The following is a 16041-nucleotide window of genomic DNA, read 5'->3' as shown; positions in this document are numbered from 1 at the left end:
TGTATACATGATCAAAATACCACATGTACCCCCAAATATGCACAACTATTATACATCAATAAGAAATGTTTTAAGAAGTTAGGGGTGAAATCCAGCACATGGAACAGCATACGTATCCCGCAGTACTAATGGAGGCCGGAGGGCGTGTGGCTTTGGGTGGCAGGAGTGTCAAGGTCTCTGTGGTTCCTGCATAGGCAGTCTTCTCGGTGCTAACTACAGTCTGAGAACTATTCACCTCAGTAAACACTGGTCAAGTGCCTAACTGCATCCAAAGTACTGTGGGAGACAATACAGCGTGGCCATTAAGAAAACGAATTCTGGAATCAGGCAGGCCTGGGTTTGCGTTCGGACTCTTTCACCCATTCCATGTGTGACCTGAGAAAGCTATATAACCTGTCTGTGCCTCAGTTTCCTCATCTGTAAAAGGAAGGTAATAATAATACTGACCTTATAGGATTATTGTGAGACTAGTACTCCAAGCTCCTAGAATAATGCCTGATCTCTAGTAAGTACTTAATATCTGTTGGCTGTAATTATTATAATCTTGGTGCACCTCAAATTCCTCATCTGCAAAATGGACATAAGAACTATACGTACCTCACAGAGTTGCTGTGAGAGTTAAATGAAATCATGCAAGTATGGTGTTTTGTGTAATACCTTACACATAGTAAGCGTGCAATAAATACTAGTCATTGTTATTCCTAGAAGCTTCCCCAAATTATTTTAAAAAGAAGGCACCTAGATCTAAATGACAGTCCAGGTAACAAAGAAACCCCTTCCTCGAGCAATTTCAGTGAAGGCCATTTTCCAACAATGCTCACTCTCACTTCCCTCCACTCTGGGTCCCAGTCATGTAAAAAACACTCTGCTTTGTGTTGACTAAGCTCCACAGTGACATTCCAAGGAGTTCTGGTGTCCCTCCAAATATTCTAGGCTGCCCTTTTAACCTGATACTGATACCCTGTCCACTCTGCTGTTTAAGGGGCTATTTAAAAATTTGGCTTTGTAAAACAGGGATCAAGGCAGAAGGCCTTCAAAGCTTTAGCAGCTGGCGTGGCAAGGAACAGAAAAGCAGCACTTTATAGTATCAAATACCAGAAGTGGCCCTCATAACCACTAACTTTGTAGTGCTCTTCCTACACTGTGGTAAAGTGCTGAGCATGTTACATGCATTACATTACTGAAACCAAGGCCCTGTGACGTTCCAGTGCGTCCACGGTGCTAGCTGATGTGAGCGCAGCTGTGGGCTCTAACCTATGCTTTGTTTCAAAGTCCACGCGTGCAAATCCTGGGCAACTCCCTGCGTTTCCAAGGCAACTCAGCCAACTCATCCAGAGGTAGCTAGCTTCCAATAACTGTGTAAGCTCACTCCCATCATTTGGTATGTTGGTAGGGCAATCAGTTCCATTTATTTTTATTTTTAGTTTTTTGCCTTCCCTGATATTTGACCAACCACGACACCTAGTGGCCAGTGGAGCACAAACATAGGCTGCCTGAAAAGGCTGACGGACGGGTGGGTCCTTCAGCTATAGAACACGTTGCTCATGACCAGGAAAAACCTGATGGATCGTGTTCAAGGCGAAGAAACCAAGGCACAGAGAGATGAAGCAACTTGCCTAAAGTCAAAGCTAATGTAGAACTGTGTGGAAATACTGAACCTTAGCGTTAGAGCTCGTATTCTGACTCAGACTTGGCCTAAATTTGATCCTCAGCAAGGCACTTTCTTCAGTTATTCAACAAACATTGACTGGGCACCTCCTGAGTCAGGCACTGTGCCAGATGCCGGGGACGTGACAGTAAGCAAGGAGGACACATCTCGATCCTTGCAGTCAAATAGGAGGGGAAGATAAACAGAGAATCCACAATAACAACACCAGCCAATATGTATTAAGGACTCAGCTTCAAGAGTTTGATGTACACCAACTCGCTTCATCCTTGACTTGAAACAATCCTATAATGGGGGTGCGGTTATTATTCTTGCTCTGAAAATGCACAGGAGAACATTTAAATTGTGGGTAACAAACAGGGCTCCTATGCCTTTCTAGGTCTAAGTTTCTGAAATACAGTTGTGCTAGATACTGGAAGATTTCTAAGGCCTCTTTCCAGCTGTTTCCCTTCACTTCTAGGATTCTGGGATGAAGCTGGGACTAGACCTTGGTCGGTTTTCCTGACCTAGAGTCTAGTGTTCTCTCTCTATACACTGTGCTGGTCAATATTTATGAAGAACAACTGGAAGTTACTGAATGCTTCTATGAGACAGCTTTAAAATAGAAATAATACCTGAGAGAAAAATCATGCTCTAAAATAGTTTAAAAGATTCCCAAGATAAACAGAGAGGCTTCCAACCTCACTCAGCTGTAGCATCCTGAATCTCTGTTCTGTCTGATTTTGTTGAATGGTGGATTTAAACCTTATGTATTGGTGTCCTCAGGCTCTCATGATGGGAATGGATAATGGATCCAGGCAAATGGTTCAATGATGAGTTACTATCTAGGGAAACAGGGGGCATCTTGTTCAATAACAACATTGCTTTGGGGTAATTCTGGGTCCCTAGAAGTATCTACAAAGCCTGCAAGGTCAAGTGCAGGCCGACTTGGCTCTTGGTTTTATGATTCCAAATGAATAAAACACATTTCAGTTCAGCAGGGTATATCCGAGATCGGCAAACTCTCCAACGAGGTATTCCCGTTAACCCTTAGTCCCTTACCCTCCCTGAGGGTACGTGCACACCATCCGCTTTCTGTCGGGTGAGGGAGGAGACAGGGAGAGAGGCAGGGGCAGTCAGGAAAACTCTCTCAGTGATCCTGCAAATGGGAAATGGGGACATTGAGTTTAATCAGGGCTCCATGACCCAAGAAAGCAACTCCTGCCACCTGCAATCAGACCACTCTCTCCCACACCCGGGAAAGCAGACCCAGTGGGACCTGGAGCTTCCCAGTCTTCTAAGACTCTGGCCTCTTTGTTCAGGGCCTCCAGAATGATACTCCAGTGGGTCTTGGTGAGAACACACACTAGACATGCTGCAATGTTTAGCCTAGAATGCTCTGCTAGCTTTTCCAAACGGCAAGCTCTCACTGAACTTTCTAGGTCTAAAGATGAACACCTTCTCCTTTTGCCTGACCACCACCACTGCCGCCCCCAACTCAAGCCTGTCCACAGGAGGAACTGCCACATTTGCCCAGTACCTAGCACAAGACTGTAATCACTGACTTGTTTATCTGCCTACCCCATGGACTTGAAACATCTCTAAAAGATGAAGTGGGGTGACTTAACCATCCTTGCGTACTCGGTACCTAGCTAGCACAGCCTCTGGATTGAGGAGGTGCTGATTCCCAAAGAGCCGGAAAGGAAGGTAAGGAACTGTAAGGCTAGAAGAGGCTTAAGAGGTCATCTCATTTCTAATCCTGCCCAATATGGGATTTCTCTCAAAATACATTAAAGAAAAACAAGAGAAAAGTTTAAAAGAGTATGTATTTATTACACATATACACTTCTACATGCATGCATACATATACGGCACCCTTCTACTGGAATGGGGTATGTGGTGGTAAAGACACACAGAGTAAGATTCACTCAGATTTTTGAGCATTAGCGTTTATCTCTTTTTAAAGTTTTTTTCCCCTAATTTTTCATGAAATACATGCAATCTAGTGAAAACTTTGTAAAATATAATTACAGTGAATAGAAGGTAAAAGTTAACGTGCTGTTATATTTCCTTCTAATACTTTCTGGGGTGTTTTTTGTTCTTCCTTTTTTAAAAAATCAAAAGAAACCTTGAGCAGATTGAGTTTTTAAGGTCGTCTAAATCAGACTCTGCTACACAACTTTATATTTTGCTCTGTTCTAGTGAAAGCATTTCCCTATGTCATTATGAAGTCTTTATAAGCATCATGTTTTAACTTTTATTTTGATATAAGTTCAGACTTAGAGAATAGTCACAAAGCACTCAGATTTGGGTTCCTCAAATGTAAACATTTTACTATATTTAACACCCTACCCTCCCAGGAGAGAGAGAGAGAAAGAGAGAGAGAGAGAATCAATATGAAGTTTTACTCCTAAATATTTCAGTGTATACGTCCTATGAATAAGAATAAGGAGTTCTCATATATAACCACACCAATTAGTCAAATCAGGAAATTAACTCTGATATCTTACTATTATCTGATCTACAACCTTATTCAGATTTTGGTGATTATCCCAATAATGTCCTTTACGGGAAAAGAAAATACAAAATTATACATCATGTTCAACTGTCATGTCTCTTTAGTCTTCTTGACTCTGAGATGCTTCCTGAATATGTCTTGGTTTTGAACGTTATTGATATTTAAGAGTAAGTGCTGGTTATTTTGTAGAATGTCCTTCAATTTGGGTTTGCACATGTTTCTTCCTGATTTGATGCAGGTTATGCACTTTTGGTAGGGATACCACAGAAATAAATACACATCACTTTTTTTTTTTTGTTAGAGAAGGCTACCCTTCTCCTCTGTCTGTCCTGGTCAGCAGAGTCTAAACTTCAGCGTGTTGTAATCTGTGAATAATAATGAAAGCCTGAAAATGCTCTGAAATTAGAGGGAACTTAGATACCATCCTGATGTTGCTCAGCATTGCAATTACCTGACTTTGAGGGACCATTAATGAATGAGACTGTCTCAACGTTAGATTAATGGTCACTTTCAACAGTGGAAAGGGGACAGATGTCCAAGAAGACAGAAAGGTACTAACAGCTGTGTGTGCACGCGTGTGTGTTCTCCTTCAATAACCGGGGTGGTGGCTATGGCCACAAGCAAGGAAGATGGGTGTTCACGCAAAAACAATCAACCTGCTCGTGCTTTGGAGTTACTCTGGTCTAGCAGAAACTGCAGCTCCTCAGGCCTCACTGTCACCTCTGGACTTCGTCAGAGTGAGTCAAGTAGCAAGAACACAGAGGAATCCTCCAGGAGCTAGACCTGGGAAAAATATATCCATCTTTCTCCAAACAAAGCCTGTTTGGTATTTCAGGCAATTGGTTTCCATACACTTGGGTCAAAAAGCAACAGATTATATTGTCAAAAAATTATTTCCTTGCATGAGATGAAAAATTACACAAAATATATAAGAATATATAAAAATTAAAGTAGACAAAATATGTAAGAATATTATCAATAGTCATTAGACGCTCCTGTCAAGTATTGAAAAAATGACTTATAATAATCTATAAAATGTATGCACACTCTTTTCTTTTCACATCCTTCTGAGGGAAACAGCCCTCAGTAGGCAATTAAGCTGATGCACGGGTAACGATCTCTTAACAAAGCCATGCTATCAAATACTGAAGTACAGTTCAGCGTTTCTAAGAGCAGAGAAAGAAAAAAAACACTAAAATTATTACTAATATAAACACCATGATTGTACACTGCACTTGAGGGATGAAGATCTAGAACAATGAAGATGATAAACATATTTACCCAGAGACAAAAGATGGTAGAGAAGATTTTTATTATAAAGGCTTTATTTATAAAGGGAACACATTAGAAGCTAAGTAATTGGGTCAGATTTGGTAATTAAAAGCAGCTGAATAATTAAAAAAGGCTTAACAAAGGTGTCAGAATAAGATCATATTTTAACAGAAGATGAAATAATACATAGAAAGGTTTTTATACTTCAATCCTTATCCTTCTGCCTGTTTTGCATTTTTCTTTTAAAAATACACAAAAAGTATAGGAAGCAGTAGTGAAATAACTACTACCTAGTTAGCCTGTGACTGAATCTGGCAGTTCTTAGTAGCAGGTGTAAATGAAATGATGCAAATAAACGAGCAGGACTAAATCAAAAAGATTTCAATGTGGGTGAGATAACTAAAGTCTGTAATTTAGGATCTCTAATACATATCCAGTTCGTGGTTGAAAATTCCTGCTTTCTAGTGGGCTTTATGTCTGTCACAACCCCAAGGAGTGAGAGGAAACTCAAGACTAACAATGATTTGTTGTAACTAGAAGTAGTGGTGAAAATCTGGCCAAAAAAAAAAAGCCCACTATAAATGTAACAGCTGTGAGCCTTAAGCCTGGTGGCATTTAAACCATTTTACTCTTTATAGCTATAAGAGTATTCAGCCCCAAGTTTACAATAACATCTCAAGGCAAAAACTCAAACAAAACAAAGCATGTGCACGCGCGTGCACACGCGCACACACACACACACCCTAAACAATGCCCTCCTAGACAAGCCCCTTTCAAAGTCCCACCTAATTACAGGCTGACAATCTTTCCAGATTATCAGTCGGAACAGTACAAATGCCCTTGAGGGCTCATTTTAAACAATTCTCTGGTCCTCCTCTAGGGGGCGAAGTTGGCTCGCATTTCACTGAAAGGGGAAACTTTTCCAACCCTGATTTTCGCACAGTGCTAGAAAGATACTCACATACAAAGGGGCCTTTCCGCGCTCCTGTTTCTTCTCAATGCATTTCGCTTGGGCTGAGGAGCAAAGCAGCCCAGCCCTTGGGCACAGTAAGAGGGAGGGAATGTGATTAAGGCTGAGCGTAAGCAGGGCTTAATCAGCACAGCCCTGAAGGCTGGCCAGCTCATTCTCCTCAAACTCGAGATCACAGCTATGGTTTTGCCAAAGATGATACACTTTCAAGAATACACGCTGGTGTTTTTTTGTTTTGTTTTGTTTTGTTTTTTTCCAGGAGAATTTTCCACTGGGGAAATTCTGAAGCCAGGCGAAGCCTCACACCGGGCTCCCTCCCACCCGGTCTCCTCTGTAGGGGCTCCCTCTGAGAAACCACAAAAGCCGCTGGAGGTCTGAGTGCCTGCCCTCCCTTCCTGCACAAACGGGGCCCTTTCTACCCCGAGGATGGCATCTGGTGGTCAGGAAGCTGCCTGGACAGCAGTTCCTTGCTGGGCCTCGCTTCCCCCTCACGGAAAGGGTTAGGTGTCCTCTTAGGGAATGCAGGTCTAGCTACAGAAGGGGCATACACAGGCAATGCCTATTCCCAAGGGAGAATCAAATGTGAGTTTCAGCACCCTGGCAACCATACAACAAGGCAGAAGGCTCGGAGTGTGTGTCCCTGGCCCATGGATAGATCCAGTTTTTGTGGGTTCTAAGCCTTATACAATTTTGGGGGTCCTCTTTAGAAAAATCATACAAAATTAGGAATACCACGTTAGCTACAGGGCACTGAAACGGGATGTTGCCAGTGAAAGATCCTGAAACTTAGGGCTGTTTAACTGCTGGGCCATGCAGTTATCTTGTCCAGCCTGCCGCCACCGGACTCTCCCCTGCAGTAAAACCCCATGTCAAGTGTGCTGGCTGTGGGTCTCTTCTTGGCCTCTTGAACATGGTGCCATCTCTAATGAGGCTGGTACAGGTTCAGCACAACAGGGCCCGAGCTCCTCCCGCTTAGGACTGTCCATTGCCTGGAGACAGATGCCGAGGCGGAGCTATTGAAAGAAACACTTACGCTGCCCTGTGAAAGCGAACAGACTCCTCTGCCACGGGTCAGCTCTCCACACCTACCTGACCAAGCCTCAGTCACCAGTTTGGGTCATCTCACTAGTTCAGACTCTGCCTCCTCCTCCTTTTCCACCCATAGGAAGGTTATGCAACCCCCTTTCCAGACCTCCTTGGGCTGCACAAAGGTGCCAACTATACTAGTCTTTACTGAAAGAGAGCAAAATAAAGTGACCTGAATTGGGAGCATTTATCTAAACATAGTTTGTTTGCATATTTTCAGTCCTTATAAAAATAATACACAATTTTCTCCTTATCTGATGGCAATATCACTTACCTAAATCTTAACAATAAAATGAGGCAAGGCCGAAAAAAATGGAAAGTTAAGTTTAGTTAATGTAGCTTGTTTTCACATGTGCTACAGTTTGGAATTTATACAAACCAGATATAAATTTTCTTCTTTTTGAACAAAACAGAACAACTTCTTACATATAGAAGTGTCTTCATAAAAGCCATTTATCACAAAAAACAGTGTTCTGCAAATCTGATTTAAAAACTTTTTTTGGAGATGGGCTCTTGCTACACTGCGGAGGCTGGACTCAAACTCCTGGGCTCAAGGGAATCCTTGGCTTCAGCCTACCGAAGAGCTGGGACTACAGGCACATGCCACTGTGCTTGGTCTTCTGCAAATTCTTATTTGTAAAATGGAGTGTGCTGGGAAAATAATAGCCACCATTATTTGCATCCTGTGAACCACATGTAGTCTATACATTTCATATAGACTATTTCACTTCATCACCTCAATAACCCTATGCAGTATTATCCCTATTTTATTGATGTGGAAATTGAGGCTTTAAGAGGTAAGCGACTTGTCCAAGGTTACAAAGGTATTTCGTATAGATTTGAGGCTGGGCAGGTTGAGCCTTATTCTTAGTTCCTGTGCCATGCTGCCTCTGCAGCCAAAAATCACTTTCGAAACTATAAAGAACTAGTGAGTTTCACAAGATAGTTATTTTTTAAAAGCAGATTATTGCACATATTTAGATTTTTTTCCCAAATTCCTATTTGATTAAAAAAAAAAAAACAGGCTGAGGAACGGGGCTACTTTTTTCCAAGGCTTTAAAAGTTTTTAGAAATCATCCTAATAGTTAAATGCAAACAACGTAATAGCTACCATTTATTGAACATGTATTATGTGATGGGCCACTGGCTAAGTTCACTACGTGCACTGTTCCCTTTAATATAGCTATCTGTGAGGCAAATGATATGATGCCCATTTAACAGATGAGGAAACTGGGACTCAGAAAGCTTAACTGTAACCACTATGTTCAAAGTGTCTCAATAGCTAAGGAAAGTTCGAACTCTAGTCTATGTGCCCACACTGAGCCACTTCCCTACTATAAAATGTACACAAATAAAAAGTATGCTTTAGCTAAGAGCCTGTTCGTTATTTCAAATATATATCGAGATCTTTGAACGGCCAGTGGAGATCACTACATGCTTTCAGGCCAAGAGAAGATAGGTGAGCAGTCCCAGGGGAGCTGAGTTCTGCCATCTGAGTTCTGTCTCTAATATCACCTCACATGATGGGTCTGGGGGAGGAAAGGAGGGAGCTGTATCTTGCCATCTTTGTAAGCAGCCAGTAAAAATGAGGACATAAATCAGGTCCACATCTGGATATAGAACGTTCAGTCTTGCCAAGAGACTAGTACATGATAGAACTACCCAAAACGCATTTAATACATTCTTAGGCCACTGCACCCAGAGAGACTCCAACTTTAGCTGACCCCAGCATCTTCCCAGCATGTGTCACTTGCTCATTTGAGACGCTGGCTTCACCACGGGTTGGGGGCCTATACTCAGTGAGTGACCTAATTGTTACAGGACCCAACATCACAGTGGTCCAACCGCACATGAAGAAGGAGGGCACGTTGGCAGAGAGGCTGAGTTCACAGTGCTGGCGCCAGAGAAGGCAGAAAAATATGCTGACTCCAAATGTCACACGAGCATGAAAGAAAACCTACATAAGTGAGGGTGGGTCTTTGGAGGGAGGTAGGATACATTCTGCAAGGCTTGAATTTGCAGAGTTCATGAACTCCGCATGGAGCCCTGATCAAAATGCTTCCACGAAGCACAGCAAATACGTTCTCAGATCAAGAGAAACTGTGTTAGGGTCACGAGCATGAGAAATGGCATGAGCACAGTTTCCAAATACTAGCTTTCTGCTGGAGTTATACAGGTGCACGCTGGTATGCAGGTAGAGGAAACCCACCCAGATACACAGGTCAAAAGTTTCCCTGTGGGCTTAGAGAACAGGGTGTCTAAGCTTCGCTTTGGAATCTCTGAGGCCCAGGCAAGAATTCCAATTTTTCCAAACATTTCCCACTTTTCCAATGTCCGATTCTCCCAGACAAGGCACGCACTCACACTCACACTCACTCTCTCTCTCTCCCTCTCCTGAGATCCCATTAGGGAAGCTAGGTTTGGCTTGGAGGGAGCAGCATCTTTCCAACACTCCAACTTAGCTGAAAATCTGAATGGGATGATATGGGAGAGGAGATGGAGGTAGGAAGCTCCTCACCAGATGAAGGACCACTTTTAGCGTGTTAAAAGAAGGGAAGTGTCTCACACCGGGTCTGAGGTTAAGATGCTAAAGTGAAAGTTTCCACCGCCTCAAGATGTAACAGATGGGAAATTTTCCAAAGCAAGGGATCTGATCATTATGTGGAAATTTCTAAGAAGATGGCTCTAAGACCCAGAAGGAGGACACAAACAGGTCAGGGCAGTGGAAAGCAATGGAGGATTCTGTGAGTCAGATTGTTTGGTAATGCTCTGATTCCTACGGTTTCCAAGGTGGGTGGAGTGGAGAGGGTTCAGCCTTTCTTCTCCAGCCCAGAGAAAAGGGTTTCAAAAGCTGTATGTGCTGAGTTTGATATGCATCTCCTAGAGTTCCCGGGTTGGTATGTGACATCTGCCTTAGGAACCAAAATGTGAGAGGGGGCTGACGCTGGCTAAGCCAGCAGGGTGGATGCCACATCAGAAAGTGAGTACTGTCCCCTTGCCCCATGGCGGAGGGGAGGGTGAAAGGAATATGAACCCTGGACACCGAGTGGCAGCCTGGGTCTGTTCGCAACAGGTTCTCCCAGAGAGAGCTTTGGCCTGAGAGTGAGAGGACCCCAAAGAGAGTCCGACTGGAAACCAGAAGGTGCTGAGGGATGGCAACAGCGGCAGGAGGAGAGAACCACCCAAATCCTGGGGGCCCAGGGCAAGGCCCCTCTCAGAGGAGTCCTGGAGAAGGCCGTGGAGGCAGCCAGGAGAGAAAAAAGTCCCCTTTCCCTGTCTGCCAGGCTCAGATAACTCAGCACCAGGTGTGACAGTCGCAGGCAGGTAACGACGTGCTGCACACTCCCCCTGACCCCACAACCTGGAGAGACCTGAGCAGCGGGCAGCTGGAGGCCGCTGGAGGGGAAGTGGCCCTTGGTGGCTGGATGGAGGGAAGTCCTCCCTCGGAATGAATACTGCCTGTTTATAGCCCAAAGAGGGCATTTCAAACTTCCAAAATGAACCTGTGTGCATGTGTGTGTGCGTGCTGAGAGACAGTGAGTGAGAGACAGAGAGAGAGAGAGGCAAGCTGACTTCAAGTGGCCTTAGAACTTCTCATTACCAGAAAAGTAACCAGAAAAGTCATGGGCCTGATCAAGTTATTATCAGGAAATAGGGTACAACACACCTCCCTGAATAAACTTTAAATGAACAGTGGGAGACAAGAATGAAGCTGAGTCTTAACTATGACTCGTGAGTCACATTGTATATATACTAGTCACAGTTAACCTTGGCTAAGTCCTGACTAAGTGCCAGGCACTGGGCCATGGACTTCACAGACACCACCTCATTCAGTCCCTCTAACAACTCCTTGAGCGGATATTTGACAGATAAGAAAACTGTGGCTCAGAGAAGTTAGGCAACTTGCCCAGGGTCACGCCAGTAAATAAGTAAAGTAGTAGGAACCTGTATTCAACCTCAAGCCTGACATCTATCTGTGAGCTCTTGTACTGTCCCGGATGAGTGGTTTTCAGCAAAACATCTGTGATTGAAGCAGGAAAGGCACTTGGGTCCTACCCATCCTTCCTCCTCGGGAGTCCCTGAGCTAGAAGACCAAACAGCAGAGTCTGAAAGCCACTGACAAGCATGATCTCATGGGTCCTGTACAACACTCTGATTTTATGATGCTATCATCTGTGGGCGGGAAGGTGGAGAGAGGTGGACCCACCACAGCAGACATAGGGGAGAGGAAAAACTCAGAATTTGTATCCAGTGTTCCAGGAGAGGCAGCTGGAAGGAGCTGGTTCCAGCAGGTGGATCTGAGGTTCACAGAATTATAATCATGTGTATAAATATAGAGTTCAGAGAATGCATGTAAAGCACTTAGCACAGAGCCTGGCATTAGGTAAATGGCAACTATGATTGTGGAAAGTTTACATACGTGCCTAAAAACCTCAACATATAATTTAATGCAACATGCTCAGCCACTGATGTCACTGTCTCTGTTCCATAAGGAGCTATGTTTATCATGGACACTACACTTTACTAATTGAGCCAAGACAAGAAAGGAATGTGGAAGATTAAGCTAGCCAAGTCTAAAACAATTACAGTAAGTCTGAAGCAATGGTTTTTAAGCAAGGGGGGCCCAGGGAAGGGGGCAGGCATGGAGTCCTGTGACACAATGATGGAAAACATAATCCTTTCTCCAATAAAAAAAGTGCATATGTACAATTTTGCAAATCATGACAGAAGGTTCACAGATCTGTTGAAGTCTGTTCATAGTCTCCAGATTAAGAACTATTCCTGCAGATCCTGGGGATTCAACATGAGGCCCTCAGGCCAAGAGCTGCCCACCAGATCCCAAAGTGGTGCTACCCATCCTTGTCCTCTCCACATGTTCCTTATTGGTGGCCTGGATCATGACACCAAACCTGAAGTAGGTAGTCAATGTAACTGTGCAGAATCTAATTTCCAACCTTTCAAGTTCAATAGACTCCAAATGAAGAATGTCTAAACTAGTGGACTCTGGTACCTAGAAAATTCATCTGCTTGGCATTCTCATTCTTTCCTTCCTTCCTTCTGGTAGCAACACCCCTCCTTTTTATTATTTTTTAATTTTTAAAATTTATTACATAATGTGGGGAGTCTTCCAGTGAAAACAGGAAACCTGCTAGACAAATTCTAAAAGAGCTGTAACACTACCCCTCCTTTTTCCATGGGGGACCCATTCTGTGTAATTCTGGTGGGCTTTACCCTCTCTCATGGGATACATGAACAGGCCTTAGCCAAAGTGATGCTGCTTATTGTCTACTGCCTATTTCTGGCCATGCTGATTCAGGCAGGTGATCCAATCTGGGTTGGTCAAGCTCCTTCCTTGGTACTACTGCTAGAAGTATGGCAAGAGGCACCCATAGCTGTGAGAATGACAGAAACCCAGTACTGATAGCTACCTCTGCCACCGTGGTGAGGGGCAGCATGTCTGAGAATGACGCTGAGAGCGCTAAGCAAAGTCAAGACAGAGTGAAAGATAATGGCCTGATGATATCTTTGGAACTCCTGAATACAGCTGTGCCTGAAGCCCTTACTAGCACGGCCGTCCTAATCATATAAGTCAAGAGACTAGTTTAAATTATATTTCTGTTGCTTGCAACCAAAATACTCCTAATAAACTTGATCCAAAGCAAAACAAAGTCCCAAAGGAAATTCCCCTTCATGGGTAGTCCTTGTGGAATTCTGGGCTCCTCTCTGACAGTGATCCTGAATGAATTAAAACTTTTTCTTCCTATGACATTCTTGCAAAAAAGTCTAGGCTTACCATTATTCCCTATCATTCTCTGCACCAATGGTTCATCTTACCAGTGCTGCCATTCTCCCCACCCTTGATCCTGCACTCCTGCTCACCTTCCCTATACTATCGGATACTTCCTCTTGTAATAAATATTAAGGTTACTCATTAGAAGAGGAGGGACCCAGAAATGGACAATGGTGGCCTAGTTTATAGTTCGCTACCATCAAATACTTGGAGTCAAGTCTCATGAGCCTCTCAAACTGCCCCCAAAAGGCACTGAATGTTCCAGTATAAGAAATGAACCTAGAACCACGGGGCTCAAAAGAGAAGGAGAGAGAAATGCAGCAAGGGAAGAGGATCATGCAGGGTCAGTGTAAATTCTGTGTATCAAAAGCCACAACACAGACTGAGTCATAGTGTAGAATGACTTGAGAGTTGAGAGAAATAACATTCACAGAGCACTATCAGGAAGTTGTTTTTCTTTTAGAACAGGGATGGTAAGCAGATTTCAACTCATGTGCCCAATCTGGTCCACAACTAAAGTGCCAAGGCTCAGCATCAAGACGGCCGTGAGAATCTGAAGTCCATTATCAGGTGGGGAGGGGAGGAGGGCTGAGAATATACGTATTTGTTATTTCAGCTGAAACAATTACATTTCATCCTTGGACTAAGCAAGACCGACAGAGAAATGCACACCTGAACCTAGAAGGGTTCTCTTGGACTGCACTCAGCTGTCACATCATTCACCTGCACCGAGGCCGTCCTCATTGTTTTACCTACAGGGATGGTGTTGGCCACTCTGTGCGGCATTCTCTTTACGAGTACTCTGAGGACATTTCTCTGAGCCGTGAATCATGATCAACCTTGCTTCTCCTGAGTAACTGGCGTGCTTTTATCTTCCAGCCACCGTGAGTCGTTAACGGAGCATGCTTTCCTTCTGGTACTGACTGCTCAGAAGCTCAGAGGTGAGTCTGTGGGAACTGCCAGCAAATGAATAGCCTCTCTCCCATGAACTGGGGCCTTATTTTATCTCTGACTTCACCCCACTTTCCCTTCTCCACAGATTTCCTACCTTACTTATTTTTCTTAATCGCATTATATTACACCTATGTTTCAAGGCCATCTCAAAAATCTTTGAAGACAGGTACACATATCAGATCAACAGTAATCAACATAAGAGGAAACAAACCAGATGGTGATTGGAGGAAAGTTTTACAAATGCTGCCATGCAGTGGCAGCCACAGGGTATGGCCTTGAACCAGGAATAGCCCTGGGCCAACCCGTCAAGTCAGCAAATATCTCCTTCTCCCCACCCTGGATCCTGTGTTCCTGCTCACCTTCCCTACGCTCCACCTCCCATGGGCAGCCAGTGCCCCGGGCCATTCCTGAGCATCCACACCTACTCTCTCTTTAGTACTACTGGTTGCTCTTCCTCCCTCAACTCCTCCCACCAAATCAAAATGCCTTCCTCCTCTCTCTAGAACCTTGGGCTTGACTGTATGTTGTCAACAGTTGATAACAGCATAGCGTCTTTTCTCTTTCAAGGACAGGTACATTTTAACCAGGCATTTTGAAGAGGAAAAGAAACCCATAGAAGTAATTCACTAATGGTGGAATATACTACAAAAGTAGTACAAAAGCAATTGAAAAGGAGATTTTTTCTTGTAAATCTCAAGTAATTCTGTGTAAGGCAGCACAGTACCTGGCACACAGTGCCACACAGCAGACATAGGGGAGAGGAAAAACTCAGAATTTGTATCCAGTGTTCCAGGAGAGGCAGCTGGAAGGAGCTGGTTCCAGCAGGTGGATCTGAGGTTCACAGAATTATAATCATGTGTATAAATATAGAGTTCAGAGAATGCATGTAAAGCACTTAGCACAGAGCCTGGCATTAGGTAAATGGCAACTATGATTGTGGAAAGTTTACATACGTGCATACATACATACACAGTAGCTACTCATTATTACTACTGTTGCTGTGATTGTTAATCCCACCACTACCACTTGATCACTCACTGTCTATTCCTTTCACCTCTACCACGCAGGCTACTGCCCTTTTCAGAACACTGGCAGACTGGAGATCCACAATCAATTAATCCATTTTAATCATATTTATGATTTATAATGTATTTTTACATACATTATCCTTTTTTGATCTTCCTAGCAATCGTCTAGTTAAACATTCTTCCCATTTTATAGATGGGCAAACTGAGGCTCAGGGAGATTGAGTTAGTAAGGTTCCACAGCCAGGCTCAAACTCAGGTATTGTATAAATTTCTTGTTCTTCCCACAACAAGTGGTTGCCAACTACAGCGCAATCACATCAGAATCATCAGAATTTTGAATGTCATGAAGATATTGTAAAAGCAAAAAAGTAAAGAATCATCTGGGTGCTTTAAGGTTCCTGGGGTCTACCCCAGACCTAATGAATACAGATGGCCCAGTGGAAGGGACTGTATGAGTTTGTATTTCAACAGGTGCCTTGTGTGATTCTGATGAGCTGCTGGTGGATGGACAAGTCCAATGCCCATGCTTCTTCTTGGTTGATTAAGTACCTGCTGTACCCTCAGCCCTGTGCTAAGTACTGCAAGGCAGGCATATGTCGCCTTTAGCTGTCAAAGAGCTAAGTGAGTAGGAAGCTGGGAAGTGATAGGAGCTAGGAGGTAAGACTAAACAAGTGAAAAAGAGTGAGCCAAAGAAGGCACTGTTTGGCGTTGAAGGAAGTCAGAGCAGGCGAGATGACAGATGGCAGGAATAGAAAGGAAGGCCCTGTCATGGAGAAG

The 16041-nt window shown here is 43.7% G+C and overlaps 1 protein-coding gene and 1 non-coding gene across 4 annotated transcripts in view; both read right to left on the bottom strand.

Annotated features, from left to right (window-relative positions):
• The window catches only part of GNG12 (G protein subunit gamma 12), a 125818-nt gene that overhangs the window by 53175 nt on the left and 56602 nt on the right, over positions 1–16041 (bottom strand). The window lies entirely within an intron of this gene.
• Positions 12611–12671, bottom strand: LOC116470024 (U7 small nuclear RNA). The gene has a single exon (XR_004248461.1). It is a non-coding gene; the product is annotated as a U7 small nuclear RNA (small nuclear RNA).

The sequence above is a fragment of the Hylobates moloch genome, unplaced genomic scaffold (genome assembly GCF_009828535.3).
Source record: "Hylobates moloch isolate HMO894 unplaced genomic scaffold, HMol_V3 SCAFFOLD_5, whole genome shotgun sequence".
Taxonomy (NCBI): Eukaryota; Metazoa; Chordata; class Mammalia; order Primates; family Hylobatidae; genus Hylobates; species Hylobates moloch.
The sequence above is the reverse complement of the archived record's forward strand: the minus strand, read 5'-3'. Positions and strand labels throughout refer to the sequence as shown.